General features: G+C 38.3%; 1 long non-coding RNA gene across 1 annotated transcript; it reads left to right on the forward strand.

Annotated features, from left to right (window-relative positions):
- Positions 1–1,632: 1,632 nt before the first annotated feature.
- LOC138190658 (uncharacterized) lies at positions 1,633–11,243 on the forward strand. Its single transcript, XR_011176673.1, has 2 exons — positions 1,633–2,344; positions 11,050–11,243. It is a non-coding gene; the product is annotated as an uncharacterized lncRNA (long non-coding RNA).
- The last annotated feature ends 6,300 nt before the right edge of the window (positions 11,244–17,543 follow it).

Below are 17,543 nucleotides of genomic sequence, written 5' to 3' on the forward strand. Positions count from 1 at the left end.
GTCAGTAAAGTTATGGTTATTCCTGCTGTTGGCAAAGGAACGACAAATGATGAACGACAAGTTTTCTTAGAATTGAATTTGGGGAATGAGATAATTTCATATGAATGTTTGGTAATCCTACATTTACGTAAGCAAATAATTTTAGGTAACGATTGGTTATTAAAAAGCAATGTGATAGTTGAGTACCGGAATCGTACGTTGGAGATAAACGGTATTTTGAATCCTTTGAATACGTTTGTATCGTCGACTCGTCAAGGAGTTACTACGATTCAAATAGTTAAGACGCACATTGATATAGAAAATAAAAATAACCAAGTTGAAAAGCAAAGTGAGGATATTCAGATGATGAGTCATATTGACGACGAAACACTTGGTGTCAGTTGCGATGAGAGTTCTGATGAAATGGTTCATGATAGTGAAATTGTTGATGATAATAAAATTGTCTATGATAATGAAATTGTTGATAACGAAATTGTTAAAGATAACGAAATTGTTTATGAAAATGAAATTGTTGACGATAGTGAAATTGTTTATGATAATGAAATTGCTAATGATAATTTAATTGTTAACGATAATGAAATTGCTAACGATGACGAAATTTTTGATGATAATAAAATTGGTAATGATAACGAAATTGTTGCTGATAATGAAATTGTGGATGATGATGTAATTGTTGATAATAGTGAAAGTGCTGAGCATAAGGAAATTGTAGATGGTGATGAAATTTGGGTTTAATGAGTTAAGTCTTCATGCGTCGAATTGTGAGAATAATACTGACGTTTCGCAGAGTTATCTAAAAAAAAATCAGAGTGCTGCTAATGAACAAAAAATAGTACAAGATGAATTAGTTTTAGAAATGGAAAGTTCAACACCAATAGCGAATTTAGAAAAGCATACAGACGAGGCGTCCGAATCACTTTTACAAAGAGATTTCAAACGTCGCGAACAATCTAACGTCATTCAACGGCGTGCAGATGGAATTCTTTATGAAGCTTCTAGAGCAAACCAAAAAATTGTTTTCTAGCAAACCAGGATCTAACCTGCGTTTATGAACATAAAATCAAGTTGACAAAAGTAAATACAATTATAAGAAAATCATATCCAGTACCTTTAGCTTTATGAGACAGAATGAGTGAAGAAATAAAAATGATGTAAAATTAGGTATTATTGAAAGATTGATTAGTCCATACTGTAATCCATCAGGATTAATAAGAAAAACAAAAGATAAATTACTTTGTCAAGCTTGACATATAAACGGTGTAATCAAGTGAGATCTGGATTTATCTCCACCGAACACTAAAGTAGATCATGGGACCAAAATTCCAACAGCCCAATGAAGTTAAGTGAAAAATTTTCATGTGCGTGAGAATAAGGAAAAAAAGTGAATATCAAACATGTTTGGAGGATTTAGTTTTGTTCACAGTATCACTTCCGTCGAATGCTCTTGATCGCGTTCTGCACAAATTTTTTTACATTCACCAAGGATGCTACAGGATAACCGAAGTACCTGGAAAATATGCATTTGTGTTATTGAGATCTAGAAAATTTTCAAGAAGTCAGAAATAGATGTAATCAAATTAATTCGCACAAATATTTAATCTAATCTCTTCTGAGGCTTCTACTGATCTCAAAGAAAATGTCAATAGTATATTTGAGTAACGATTGGAAGAATAATAACATTAACAACTTACTGATGTAAAAAAATATTGGAAATGACCATTGTGAATGACGAAATTGAAAAATCAAACATTGTGAACAAAAACTAGCAACTAAGTTTAGGATGGATGCGTGTGAGATGAATGAATGGATGATGTTTAAAGACGACACGGTGAAAGGTTAAATGTGTCTAAAGTTAAATAATAATTATGACAATTGTGCAAACCCCAATTATCACAAAAGCGGGAGTATTGTAACGATTCAAGTGTACCGGCGAAACTTGAAACACGGACTGTATATAATTCAACTCAAGGGGTCGATCACGTGGTGTGCTTGTTAGCCTTACAACTCTTACAACAGTCGTCTTGGAGTGGTGGTCTCTCTCCAACTCTTTCCTAGACAAGTCGTTAACGGAGCACGAGGTGCCGAAGATCTTCTGAATAAAATGTGCTGTAAAACTATGGGCAATGTGACTAACGATTTAATACAAATCGCAAAAAATATCGTTATTAACGAAGATCCTCGCAGTGGACCAGTAATGAAAACCAATAATCTACACATACGATAAAAATCGATCCATAGATTACCGAAACCTCCGGCCGGAGTTCATCACGTTGCAACGGGTACATCGCCATACTTTTAACACCGTCCGCTGATGAGACACACAGCATGAAGATAACAGCTTATTGTAAGTCAAAACAGTTACCGTAGAACTTTTCGACCAGTCTGAGCATGCTTACAAGATTGATGGACGTACTCTGATAAGCTTGAGGTTGTGTTTTCTTGAAACCCGTTATTATGGCGTCCCGGTGTTGCACAAATAGTCCTGATATATTTTGATACATTACAGACTTCGTAAGAAGTGCATATTTTGCTTATTTCGAAATCATATTATGTCAGCAATATAAGCAATGGGTTCCACGTAAAGTATGCTGTTTTTGTGTTGTAATATTGAGAGACTGAACTTATGGAAAATCATAGTCATTGTCATTTACTATAAACTTATGATGTGGCGGGAACAAACGAATCATACTGATGATTGTTATCAACGAAGCAAAGCTTTTCCTCAATAAGACAGCGATATGATTCATTCCTCACATCTTGTATTTGCTTGTGTTCTTTTCAAATTTTAATTGAATGATGAAAACTTCAGATATAGGTACATTTATTTCATTCAACCTGTAATTTGCACCTATTGACCATTTGAACATGGTTTCATCTGAATCTTCTGAGTCTGACGTGGTGTATACCAGATGAATGTCATTTTACATGAAATTTCTACTTTCACGAATATCAATACTCCAGTAAAAAAGCTTTCAGAAAAAAACGCTAACCTGTGTTGTTATTTTTAGCTATAGATAATTGTTTCCTTCTATTTAAAAAACAATTTCAAAATATCGTTCTCACACAGAACTTTTTGGTTATTTTTTTCACCAATAAAAATGTCAAATAAATATATCCTAATGCTGTTTGTTTACAAGCGTAGAGTTGGATTTTACGTCCTAGTTAACGTAGAGTACAAGAAAACGTACATATTACGACTTTACACCCGCCAAACATGAACGTTTCCCCGTACTGCACGCCTACTATAACAAAAACTTGTCTTTACTACCAGGAAATCGGCGGACAAACAATTTTGAAGAAAAACGTGATTCCTCACCTTTGCACGTGAGGAGCTATGCTTAAACTCCAGAAAAATGAGCCGTCATAGCAAAATTAAATCATATGAGAATAGATGTATTGTTATGTCTCAGCTGATATTTATGTCTATACCCTCACTGTCCGACGTGCAATTATCATAAGAGAGCACACCTGCTTATACCATCGCCTTTAAGATCCATATCCATATAGATTCTAGAAAAATCTATTAAAGTACGCCTGACAACCAAGCTTAAAAATATTGAGATTACTTCGTGAACACCTCAACCTTCGAGGGTAAACGCCGCTATGTTAGCAATAAGACAACATATTCAAAATACAGCAACTTCACCTATAACGGAATATCAACAGTTAAAGATCGGTGAGAAGTCTGTCGATGCAATAATAGATAATCCATTTAGATTTGATCACATCTAAAGACTGCACAACACGCTTTTATAAGATACTGACAGTGAAGACATGGCTATTATAGCTATGAAGGACAGTATATTTTACTCACAACTATTTACTGGTGTACCCAAAAATTGCCACTCAATGCATATGTTAGTCGAAGAAATTTGGTATCTGAAATAAACATTCTTGGCATTGAAGAAAATACGCCTGAGCGAAGTATACGCTATATTGGATGATCCACAGGGCATGTGAGTCGAATTTTAGCAAAACTCATTCCGAATCTAGTAAGTTAATTAGCACGGCGAGTTATTTGGCCATTAAAATAATTCGCACAAATCAAGCGTTTCAATTTCGTGCTAAATTCGCAAATGCGCAAATCATTACAGACTGTTTCGAAATCAAACTTCAAAAACTTAGTGATGTTGTTAAGATACTTACCAAATATTGGGAATGTGTTGTTCAACAAGAACATATTTAAACTCGTGTCTTTGCTTACTATAGCAAGTATTTTAGATTTAAATATTATCAGTATTGTGATCAAGTGGAGGGAATATTCGCTCGTGTTCGGCAGTGCTTGCGCACTGGCAGTTGGCGGTAAACACCACCCCGTCTAGCACGACGATGTCCAACTCCGTCGGCTGCATGCTGAGCGGGCTCACAGAGTTCACCATTTTCTGCGTTCCACCCCAGCGCCTCTTGAAGTAGAGAATAGCCCGGTTGTTTCCGACGTAGTTGACATCGCCGTATGTCATACGTACCGTAACACTCTCTTTGTTACTCGTCCCCCCCTCGGTACCGGTCGGTTGACCTCTGCTTAGCAGCTCTGCCGCATGGTGCTCCGCCAGCCTCTGATTCTTGTCCATCTCCTCTACGATGTTTCCCTTCCGCGGCCTGGTCGGCCCGGCTTCGTGAAGGTACCCCGCGCTTTTGAAGCAGTGTGTCTGTACGTCATGTCGAATCCGCACCCGGTCCCGTCCGCATCTCTTCTGGGCGCTGCCGTGCGCGGTCCTTTTTCTGGTCTCCTGTCTCTCTCCGCTGCTTCTTTGGTGTGTACGACTTGTGACGCGTACCTGGCAGCCGCCTCCTACTGCTCCCGACCCTCTAGCATCGACGTTACCATGTCGTGGATGTTTTCCTTTCGGCCCGAGACCCTCATCAGCTCTTCCCTACTCTTCGCCCACGCCGGGCAGTGGAACCAGGTGTGCCCGGCGTCATCCCATTCTGCATTGCAGTGATGGCATCCCGGGGTCTTCTCCTTACCTATTTGGTGCAGTTATGCCCCAAAGCATCCGTGCCCAGTGAGGCTCTGGGTGAGGTGATAGTCCATTCTCCCGAACGTCCTGTCCACCCAGGGCACCAGCGAAGGGATGGTGTTTCTCGTCCACGCCCCCTTCTCCTTGTTCCCCCATTCCGCGTCCCATTTGCCCAAAGTCCTCTCTTTCTCTTCCTTTCTCAACCTATTCGTGGCTGATTTACCCAGGCCGCCTTCGGATTCTGCTATCGCGATCTTCTTGCGCTCTGCCGCTAGTAGGTGGAGTGGTTCGGTTCGGCAGTACCATCACCGCTACCGTTGACACTATGCGATACCCGGATATCACGCGCAGCGTCCCTCGCCCTGTTCCTGGCGATCCCAAGGGCGTCGGCGCATACCGGGGCCCCGTAGAGCGCCACTGAGTAGGCGAAGCTGGCCAGGAGTCTCCTCCGATTGTACGCCGGTCCTCCGATGTTCGGCATCAGCCTACCGATGGCGGTGGTCACCATCATCGCCTTATCCGCTACACGCCGTATGTGGTCCGCAAAGTTTAGCCTGGAGTCAATGGTGACTCCCAGATACTTGGCGCTACCTGTCGGCTTGACCATATGCTCTTTCACCAATATTGGGTTGACTCTCAGCGTGTGACGCCTAGTTAATACCACAATCTCGGTTTTCTTTTCCGCCAGGTCCAGGCCTTTGCATGCCATACACTCCCAGGCTCGGGCTATTGCCTCGCTCGTCTTGGCTTCCAGCAGTCCAAGCGTTCTTGCCGTAACCACGAGTGCCACGTCATCCGCGAACCCCACTGCCTTCACATCGTCCAGCATTCTCATGCGGAGGAGGTCGTCGTATGCCACGTTCCACAGTAACGGGCCGAGTACCGACCCCTGTGGGACCCCGGCTGTCAATCGGCGTGTTCCCTCACCCTCGCTCGTACGGTACAGAAGAACCTTGTTCTCCAGGTAACTCCCAACCATTCCCAGGAGGTAAGCTGGTACGCCCTTCCTTCCCTCGATTGCCTCGAGGACCACGTTGTGTCCCACTGCATTGAAGGCGTTTTTCACATCCAAAAGCGCCATCAAGCAGGGGGTGGCCAATCTACCCCTTCGCTCGTTCGCCTTCCTGGCGATGCCGACCACCTCGTCGATCGCTTGCAGCGTCGACCTGCCCCTGCGAAAGCCGTACTGGTTGTCGTTCCCCCTGATGCCTCGAGCGCCTTCTCTAGCCTGTTGTGGATCAACCTCTCGAGCAGCTTGCCCGAGGTGTCGATCAGGCTCATGGGCCGGTATTTCTGGTCCTCTCCACCGGCGGGCTGGCCCTTGGGCAGCAACACCAGTCTTTGTCGCTTTCATCTGATGTGGAACGACCGGTTAGCAAGGCATTCGTTGTAGGCTCTCAAGAACCCCTCGGGGTAGGTCACGACAGCCACCGCCAGCGCTTCGTTGGGGATGTCGTCCAGTCTTGGCGCTTTCCCCATTCCTAACTTTCTTATGGCTTCGTGTAGCTCTGCCTCCGTAAACGGTTCCGGTTCCGGTGTCACCACCTCCCTCGCTTGCCTGTTCCTTCCCCCTGAGCAATTTGAGAACAGCTCGTTCAGCACCCTCACTACGGTTGCCGGGTCGTCCGGCTGCCTAAGCACACCCAGTTTCTTGGTGACCAGCTTATACGGCAGCCCTAACGGGTCCCCGTTGACGGCCTGTAGGAGCTCTTCCCAGCATCTGGCCTTACTCGCCCTGATCTCATTTCTGAGGGCTTTTTTCGCCTTCCTGTACTGTGCAGAGCTAACTTTGGGTCTTCTCCCTTAGTCCGGGCTCGCTGCGCTTGCCTCCTTACCTTGACGCATTCCCATCTACGCTGCGCGATTTCCTCCGTCCACCAATGCACAGCGGGCTTACCTCTGGGGGGTCTTCTTCTGGGTATCCCCACGTCGCACGCCTTGATGATGGTGACCAGCAGTATATCCACCTCGGTCCTTCCGGTATTCGTGGGGTACTTCTCCCCGGCATTCCTTCTCCCGCTTAAGGCAGTTCGTCATGGCCTGCCTGTCCAGCTTTCTCGTCACCCATCCCCGCTGTCCGGGATTCTCGCTATTTTTGTTTCTGGTACGAGTCGTTGCGCTGGGCCTCCACTTTATATATAGATATAGAAGTTGACAGTTGTCTTATCGGTACTCCGCGCATGCACCTTCGCAGACCCACTCTACTCTTATAAAAACCATAACTTTGTGTACGGAAAATGTGCATGAAAAAACACGCAAAGCATGCTCGTGTTATGTACAAGGACTTGATGAAATGGGCTGTAACAGTTTTCATAGCATGGTGTACGGTTCTTAACATACGTGTTTTAACCTCGAAAAAAATCTTCAACAATTAGAGGCTTTTTCTACATAAGCTGCATCATGGCTACTAGCGCTAGACATGGATAATAAAAAATTAGTCCTAGTATCGCACATTTTTATCTTCTATGACAAGAATTTCCCTTTCACCCAACACCATTTTTTGATTTCTTTCCGGGATACCAGTAGGATGTTCATTTCTGCTTATTTCTTAACGTGCTCTACCAAATCTTCAACGCTTAGAACAGGACGTATAGGTACGTATCAAACGTTTCAAAGCACCTAATCCCTCTACCTGAATAATTTTCACGCAAAGCGGACCGTGTAAAAACCCAAAAGAATAAATCCCGATGGCAGGTTTCATGCTAAAAAAACTCATAGACAAGTTAGCTAACCATAGTTGCACGGATTCAACCATTCGTCACTATACGTCTCATTTTTCAAATCATCGGGAGCGAATAAATTTACTCTTAAGACAAATCCTGCTTGACGTCAATATGTAATGTAATGCTAAACGATGTTACAATTCGGATTTTATCGGAAAATATTCAGATTGTATAAGATGCACTAGTATAACGCATATTTTCGAAGGCAGACTATGTGAGGTATCACAGGCAACATGCTGTTATTTCGACAACGTCCTACAATCTGTTTGTGAACGAAATACCAGTGAACTGTGTGAACCAACGTTCAGTAAACAATGTACGAATCACTGTAAATGACGACGCCGATGGTTTTGCGACGCTTAAAGCTCTCTATCGATATTTTCAGCTGTTGGCGAGAAAGAACTAATAACAAAACCCGGGCCAACATCGAGAAAAAAAGCCCTCACTTCATATTAATAGCACGCTGAAAAAGTTTTTAATGACTTATTTAGTATAATTTATACTTGACATAATCACATTGCAAAGAATCTTCAGTTTCATAAAAAGTTAATAATTATTATATCAGTTTATCGAAAATGGATAAAACTCATCGACAGGCAATTGGAACCTGCATAATACCTTTATATGTACTTCGTACGAGGTTATTTACAAGTGCACCTTTATCTATGGAAGAGAAAACAAAGCAGCATTTGTCAATCCCAGTGAGACAGGCGTGTTCAAGAATACGATGTTCTAATTCGCGAACAATCGTTTTTGTTTCAACAAGGTCATACAACGATGTACTGGAGCTGTTACACGCAGTGAAATAGTATCGTGCTTTGCACGTTATATTCTGATACGTAAAAAGAGTCAGGCGAATGTAGAGTCTACCTATTGTAGTGGTAGAATTATCTTTGAAAAAAGCAGGATTGAAACTGAAACTATAACTGCATGAATTTCGACATTCAAAAGTGTTTAAAAAAAAGTCGGAAAGTTTTTGTGTACCACGGAATGCGTTTATTTTGTTTTATTTTCCAATACTTATTAGCACTCTGCAGTTTAAGAATTTATAGATGATTTTCTGTTGTACTGACCGCTCTATCTTGCTTTCGCCCCCCAAGCCGTGTTAACAGTTCTCAGCATCCGCCTAAATTTTGTTATCGATCGTACTAAGCAAACGCTCTCGCTGCCGTTCTTCGAGAATATGAGAGAGCTTTCGTCTGAGTCGCCCAGTTCTCGATTACATTTTGCGAGAGCGACGAAACGAATCGGAGTCAGCCTGCGTATCGTTTATGAGTATGTCTAACGAGTTAAATTAGCAATCCTTCATACCCCTACACCCCACTGTCGATCAATTGATTGATGGCGTTGTATAGAATACAATAAATAAGGTTTGATTTTGCATTCAATGATTATCACTGACAATACTATCTTATTCGGGTGCTTCTAGGTCAGAAACTCACCTCCACAAGGTCTCAGTCGATTCTCAACCTTCCCGGCTACCCTTTGATCACTTTCATTTTTAAGGTTACCTTGTGAATTCCTAGAAGCTTCTCGTATCTGTCTTATGTGGGTGCTGCTAGATGAAAAACTTACTTTCACAGGGTCTCAGATGATTCTTAACCTTATTGGCTACCTTTTGGTTTTTTTTTTTTTAACATTGTTGAAATACTCTTACCGGTATCTAGCAGATTTCGATTATAGTCTCATCTGTGAGAACCAGTTATCCCGCTACCCCACAGATTGACCATCTCACTAAGAATGACTGATTCTTTCTCAATTCAACATTTTACTCACAATTACCTCTCAATAGTTTCTACTACCAACCCTGACTTCAATCACTAAACAAGACTTTCGTGCTATTTCAAACGAAAAGTGAATCTTTCGGAAGCAGGCATAGATGGTATAACTGATATCTGAGCACGCACGAATATGCCCCAAGTAGGTACGCAAATTTCTAGATGCGGTAAATCAGTGTCTTTCGAAAAATTCCATCGCAACTTCTGCTATTTCAAAACCATCATACAAGTTACTAAAACTGAATCAAGCTGTGAGATGGGATAAAGCTGAGATAGAAGCACCTGAAGTTCTTAAGTCAGCGTCAATCGATACGTCGACCTGTGTCATAGACGTTCAACCCGAAAAGAGATACTGAATTTTAGATATGCTGATCTACAATTAGGGATGCTGTAGACAAAATATTGATGGGTCAACAACAAACTAGAGAAATTTCAAATGCTAAGTAGAGAGTTACGAGTGCCATCGAAGGTCCCCTTTAATACAAAAAGTAGAGCTAACAACCACTAATGCTATAAATGATGTGGACACGATGAGCACGCTTCGATAACCCTCAAAGTTATCAAGACGTGGAGAAGATTATCGCCAAATTATCTGAATACTTGCTTCTTTTTGTAAGTCATGTTCTGATTCAAACAATGAGAACTCCGCGAAATATCAGCACCATTAGGTATTTCACCGTTTGTCCGATGTAAGAAATCGCATTAATTCACGGTGTACTATAGTGTGCATAATTTGAGATTATGGCCGTGTTTCAACGTCAAGGTGGTTGGAGAGTTAGGAATATATTGGTCCTTTTTCGCTTATATTACAACAATATAAGCACAGATTAATGATTTATCAAATTCACATATTCGTCATCCGTGAAGATTTTCCTCAAAATTCAAGAAATAATTATTACCCAGAGCCTAGATATCGACTTTTCATTTCAAATCACTTTAAAGTGGCTACAAATCTTACACAGATTTCTCCGATTTCATACGTAGCCGTATTTTGTAAATTGTTGCAGAGACTGTTCTCTACAATTTCTCTAGGGCCCTTTCTTCGTTTGTCACGTCGTTATCGGTAAATATTTACATTTTCAAAATTGGACTGATATTAATTTCGAATAAAAAACAGCAATATTAATTTTACAATGGACAAAAAAATCTGTTTCAGTGAATTTATCGACAATACTTTTCCCAGCAAGATAAGCTACTTCAGAGTAGAATCGAACGAATCCACTAAATTTTGAATAATTTCAAAGCGACTTGAAACAAAAAAGTTGACATCTGAGCTCTCGTTTACAATTTTGGTATTACTTTTTCTTGAATTTTTGTGAAAATCGTTCTAGCTCACGAATATACACACATTTCGTAAGACCTCAAAGGTCAACTATCTCATACTCAAACCAACTGGAAATTTCATTGGTTGACATAGTTTTTCTTCAAATTTGACCTTCGATGATTTTGTACGAAAAGGTGACAGAAATCGGTCTGAATGACTTCAGGGAAAGCTCTGTAAGACTTCCTCTTCAAGAAAGCAGCTTTTATTACGTACTCTGCTCCCCTCTGTTCGCTCGTTCTCTCAAAAATATGCGTTGTTTTCAGTGTCGTATCGTTGGCGAAACAACGCAACGAGAAGAACAAAAGGGGGAAGTAGGAGAAAAGCGATTCCCATTACTCGACAACAAAAGTTGATCCTGCACTCGGATCTTAAAACCAGAGTAAAAAAAAAACACGGCGCCAACTGTCGGTGAAAAAATTCTAGACTTGATTTAAAAAATGAAATAAATAAAGTAAAATGACAGCGAAATAAAAAAGAGTTTTTCACTACAAAAATACTACCTCCCTCGTCCTCGGAACAATGTCAACGATGACGTGCCGGTAGATAGGCAACCAAAGTTACATTTAATTTTTGGTAGGATGATAAAGATAGAAGCTGAGGAATGTCGTTTTCCTGATTACAATCAAATCCGTTCTACAATTACAACGAAGTTGGATGCATTTTAACATTGGTCAGCTATTGAGTGCACTACCTCCATAACCTTGCAAATCCTAGCGATAAGTCTCATGTGACAGATTTTGACCTCGGTTCAGGTAGTGACAGTGTTTGCCTGCTGAAATAATGCAGGATCCACAATGAATCGAATTCTCCGACTAGTTTACCATTTTACATTGCTATCACAGCATATTAGATTTGATGCTGCATTACTTTTACAGCAGGAAGTCTATGATAGTTTTGAGCACTTTTCCAAAATCGCATAATGTTAAGAAACTCATTTTTTAACAGCGCAATTTGTTTTATTCAACCGTATGTAGATCAAGTTTTATTAACATTTTTATTATTACATTCGTTTGCGGGGAACCATTGTTATTTACAATAATACGAAACGTTTTGCTCGATGCTTATGTTTTGCGGTGCTCACGATACGATATATCAAATGCGGCTTAAGCGATTTACTTCAAATCTGGAGTCAGTATTCTTATATAATTTACCGTTTTCGCCTAGAAGCAATTTATTTTTTGAAGCTTGTGGGAGTCGACACCTAGGAAATCAGCTGTAACCAGAGGGACTTTACGAGAAGACGCCTGACTATAAACATCAATTCCATTCCTCGTAGCAGTGTAAAATTTGATATGTTATTTTTACAATTCGAAACTGATTTCCACAGTACCCGAGTTCTCGATATTTAGTCATCAAACCGTTACATATAATGAAAGAAGAATGAATGATCAAACGTAACAGCTTACCAAATAATATAACTAATCTAAGAATATGAACATCTTACGTGAGAAACGGTCTGACGAGACAGATATCAAAAATCTATTATAGGAATTTACATCGATAACGGAACCTATTAGGTAAAACTACAAAAATAATTTAAAAAACTGTTAATTTAATAACAAAAAAATGTTTATAATGACTAGAAATTGACAGCCAAATTAAATTCAAAAAAGAGTTGATACAAAGGAATTAATCAACTAAAAGGGCGAATTTTACTTGATTAAAGAAATCTTAAATGTATGAATGACTTGAATGAATGAAAATTTTAAATAATCTTGTATTTGCATGAAATGATGGCTATAAGATAACATATTTTTGAGAATACAAAAAGATGAACTGATGAAATTAACTTCAATATAAAATGAAAGATTTCTTTGTTTTTGATAAAATCTTTAAATTGAATATTCTTACGTGTTTTATTTATTCATCCCTCGTTTACATTAATTTAATATAAGTGAGCAATTAATAACAAAAATAATCTCGTCACAAGCTTGATCGACATACTTTTGAAAAAAAAAAGCAAACCCCTCGATCGAATTGAATGATCGGTTATTGAGACGTGAAATCCCAAGAATCACCCACTTTTTTAGCCGTTTGCTCGTATACCACAGACGACATAGAGCTTGTACTGCCGGTTCGTCGCATTGGAATGATAGAGTCGTTAGAAGAGGAACATCTCCCCACAAAGTGCCTTTGGGGCAAAATCCTTTCACCAAGTATAGGAAAGGAGCATATGTTTTTCTGAACGGATGAAAAAAAAAATAAAAAAAATATATATAATAGGCTGATTCAAAAAAAACGGCTAATTTTTTTTTTCAAAATCCTCACATAAAAACTTCCGAGAAGGTGTGAAAAGACGCCTGTAAAAAACAAAGCCCTTAATATTATCATTAAAAGGTCGCGCATCGGGAATTTCTATTTCCCGTTTAAATAACACAGGAATAAATTTTTTTAAATTTTGCAATTTCGTATTTTTGCAACGGCTCATTGAATTAGCGGACCAAAGCATATTTTTGTAGGAAATTCGACGCTCTACAAAAAAAGTCCTCACAAAGTTTTCGATAGTCACACTCCTGCAAAAGTTATTCGAGGTCAAAGTCGAACTTACAAAAAAATTAAGGGATCGTCTCAGTGTGAAATTTTCAAAAAATTGTTTTTTTTTTTTTGCATTATCGTATAGTATACACTGTTCTAAACATTCTCTCAAATTTTTGAATCGAAATTCAAATTATTACGGTCGCTACAGCGTTTCTTGTAGAAAGGGAACGGTTTTTCTACCTGCGCGTGTACTAAGGTGCTTAGGTTCTATAACCTTGCAGAATAAACTGTCCAAGCATTTCAGTTCGTTTTTGACATACACCACGGATAGACGTACGAGAGAAACCCACAAGAAAAAAATCAAGACCTGGCATCGCCGATTGATCGTAAGTAAACGATTTATATAAACTTTTCCAATTTCAATCTTTAAACGCGTTTTTCTCAGAATGGTGTTTTTCAAAATGGTTTCCACTCTCAAAGGAAGAGTTTTAAAGATATCTAGTTCCAATTTCGGGAGAACATTTTAAACGTCATTCTTTATCGCGCTATGGAAGCTTTTTTTTTTTTTTTTGAAAACTTCCTATTTTTTTTTACGAAAAACTGTCGAAAAAAAGGGCCACATTCGACACTTTTTGTTCAAACCGCCGCCATTTTGTCAAATTTGAAAAAAAAACCCCTCCATAGCGCGATAGCGACTTTTCTATAGATCAATAATCTTTTTGAAATTTTTTTTTCAGATCAAAACTGCGGCCGTCATCGTGGAAACCGTGCAGCACCTTTTTTTTTCACGTGAAATTACAACAATTTATACAACAATGATGCACTCAATAAATAAACTTTAAAAAAATCATTTTGTATTCTTCATAAACGTATTTATTTATAAAAAAAAAACCGGACCGATTAGTTTATTTGAACATTAAAAAAAAAATTCGCGAAAATCAGTGATTTTTCGGAGGGTCACACTGAGACGATCCCTTAAATGTTTTTTTTTTTTCGATGATACTATGAATCTTTTCTCATTATTTTGTTGTAAAGATATATTTAATAAATATATCTTACTCTAATTGGGCTTTTTCAATCATTAATTTTCCCATCGAGTCAATATAAAGTTACCTTACAAAAATGCGATGTTAAATAATAAACATGTTATCATGGAGAATCCATAACTGATGCACTTGACTATTTAAAAATGTAATTGTTCCGAAATCTATCCTCTTTATAACAAAATAATGAGAAAAGATTCAGAGTATCATGGAAAAAAAAAAACATTGAATTTTTTTGTAAGTTCAACTTTGACCTCGAATAACTTTTGAAGGAGTGTGACTATCGAAAACTTTGTGAGGACTTTTTTTGTAGAGCGTCAAATTTCCTACAAAAATATGCTTTGGTCCGCTAATTCAATGAGCCGTTGCAAAAATACGAAATTGCAAAATTTAAAAAAATTTATTCCTGTGTTATTGAAACGGGAAATAGAAATTCCCGATGCGCGGCCTCTTAACAATAATATTAAGGGCTCTGCTTTTTACAGGCGTCTTTTCACACCTTCTCGGAAGTTTTAATGTGAGGATTTTGAAAAAAAAAAATTAGCCTTTTTTTTTAAATAAGCTTAGGGTATAATAGCTGACAATGAGTCTTTCAAACCTTGCGCGAGTATATCTGGGCCGCTGATACTGCGTTTTCTAAGACTATCCGATGACATGATATGTAAAATCTAAATGAAATAAGTCGAGAGCAAAACTCCAGAAGATAATGGGGCGATGTAGAAATAGAAAATTCATAACAAATTCCATGTCACGGCAGCCAGCACTTCTCGTTTAAGCAAAATAGTAATGTATGGGCATACCTACGTGTTTGCGATTCGCTGTGCCAAGTCTTTCGTCCCAGTTATCGGATTGTTACCTGGAAATAATAATTCCGTCTGTTGCGCTCGGGGCGGAAAAGATCTATTATAATAATCACAAAATCCTGGGCCCTGAAGGTATTCAAGAAAACAAGTTCTGCCACGCTCCTAAAATGTAAAACATAGTATTATTTTTCTTGTTAAACTGTATAATAAGTTACCTTGATGAAAGAGGTTTCTGCAATTTTCTATGAAAAACCCCACGATTATTTTGACAATTTGGAACACAATTATAGTTTTTGGATGAAGTTTTTCGTAAAACCTCATCGTTTTTCATATACAGTTGTGAAATGGCTTCCTTTTTTAGGATCATTTTTCGTACATCGAAATATAATTGAAAAGGACATAATAATTTAAAGAATATTGTAGCATTCCTGATTCGACAAAACAATAAGGTTTGTTTATTTCATAGGACTGACCTATCGAGAAAAGATGAGTAAAACAATATGTCACAGATTCTTTAGATCTACCGAGATCATACTGAAAAGATGATCGCTGTCTGCTGGGTACGTCTTTACTTGCCTTTAATTATCAAGTCTTTGTTGTGAGACAGAGTCATATCTAGCAGTGGTTCAAAATAGTATTCCATAATTTATCGTAGAATATTCGTAATCTTATTCAACATTATTCCTAGAAATTGATCTGTTTCTACTCTAATTGTTTCTGTTTAATTGTACATGTTCGATGAATTGATATATTTGTAACACAAGAGCTCGTGAAATTTAACCGTCATTTTTACGGCCAATTGTTTGTTTTACTTTTGTCATAGAAAACTGTGGGTAATCATAATTTGGGGTACTTGATTATTTATTATTTTCAGGTATAATATTGCAAATGATTGCAATTTGTTGTGATATTTCATCGTTTTGTACGACGAAGTCAAAAACACGATGATTTCGTATGAAATACAACGATTTTTCATGACTTTCTAGGTTTCCGTGTTATCGTAGAATATCTTATATTACTTTAGCTACAGGGTTGAGTTATAGGGGGCGCCATGACGCTATTTTTTTATTAATTTTAATGAAAAATTTCTAAAATATTCTTGAACCTATAAATAATAAAGGCCTCAAACTCAAATTGGTCTAAGTGTTTTCATTTTCTTTACAAAAAAATCCTAAAAATAGGTATGATTTTAGATCGTCCAGGCTGCATCCCCCCGCCCCCCTTATAAACAAATCTTATCAATCCTGACTGAAATAACTTCGGCGTACTGAGATTTTTTTAAATTCAGGTAACCTATCGAGTGGTATCGATTATCTATAGCCCGGTAATTTCCATGTCTGTCATACATTGACAAAACCATAGGTATTGGCTTAGCTCTCCCTCTGTCATTGATCGCGCTCTGCCATTCTTGGCTCACCGTATAGTGCCACCCTTTATCCAGAATTTCAGAAGATGCGATGAATCGATTGATTGTATGTAGACCTCAATAAATTGTTTCCCAATTGAGCTATTAATCTATTAATTGAAAAACAAGCAATTGGAAGAGCTGATTGATCGATGGTTCGCTAAATCAATTAACTAAAATAACTAATTGAAATAGTCGATTGGGCGATTAATTCATAAAACGATTGAACGAAAGAAAGATTATTCGGAAGATTAATATAAAAAAAAAAAATTAATTGATAGGGTCGACCACTCGTTTGATCAAAAAAGTGGTCAGTTACAAATACCGTTTAAGGGTGTAGGGGGGGTAGAGTCAGCTTGAAAAGATGGTCCAAAGGTTAAACATAATAAGAAAAAGGCTTAGAATATTTGACTTTTCCTAATCCAGTTAAATAAACTAAAACAGTCCGCGTGACATGACAAAAAAATTTTAAACTTTAAATTTTGAATGTGGATGCCTTATTATGTTATCAATTTCAGTAACGTAAGATTCGTTTATCTGATTCTGACTAACAATGGGTCATTCTATTTGACCATGAATTTTCCAAAGATCGCCGGAGTTACTTTTCACGTAACAATAACGTATTTATTAACAATTTACAAATTTATCGTCTGCAACTTATAACGATTGCACTTACATATTGAAATTTCTTCACCAACGAACAAAATCAAAGAAACATTTGCCCCAGACTGTTTGTACTGTATTCATTTATGAACAATATATGCTATTTTCCATAAACTTCGGATAAGTGATATTGATTTTTCAGTAAAAGTAGTAGAATAATGAATAATGTGATTTTTCTGACGTTGTGAATAAAATGTATTTACAGTTGAAATTCAGTGTGTAAACGTATTTTTTCTGCATTACGGAGACTTTTTTAAATTATATTCAACTTCGTTAGCTTCAATTTTACTTTTTGAACCACTGGTTCTGCATACTTATGCTTCGACTATTTTTTGCGCTGGCTGTACGTCCCACTCGTCATCAAT

The sequence above is a fragment of the Neodiprion pinetum genome, chromosome 3 (genome assembly GCF_021155775.2).
Source record: "Neodiprion pinetum isolate iyNeoPine1 chromosome 3, iyNeoPine1.2, whole genome shotgun sequence".
Classification (NCBI taxonomy): domain Eukaryota; kingdom Metazoa; phylum Arthropoda; class Insecta; order Hymenoptera; family Diprionidae; genus Neodiprion; species Neodiprion pinetum.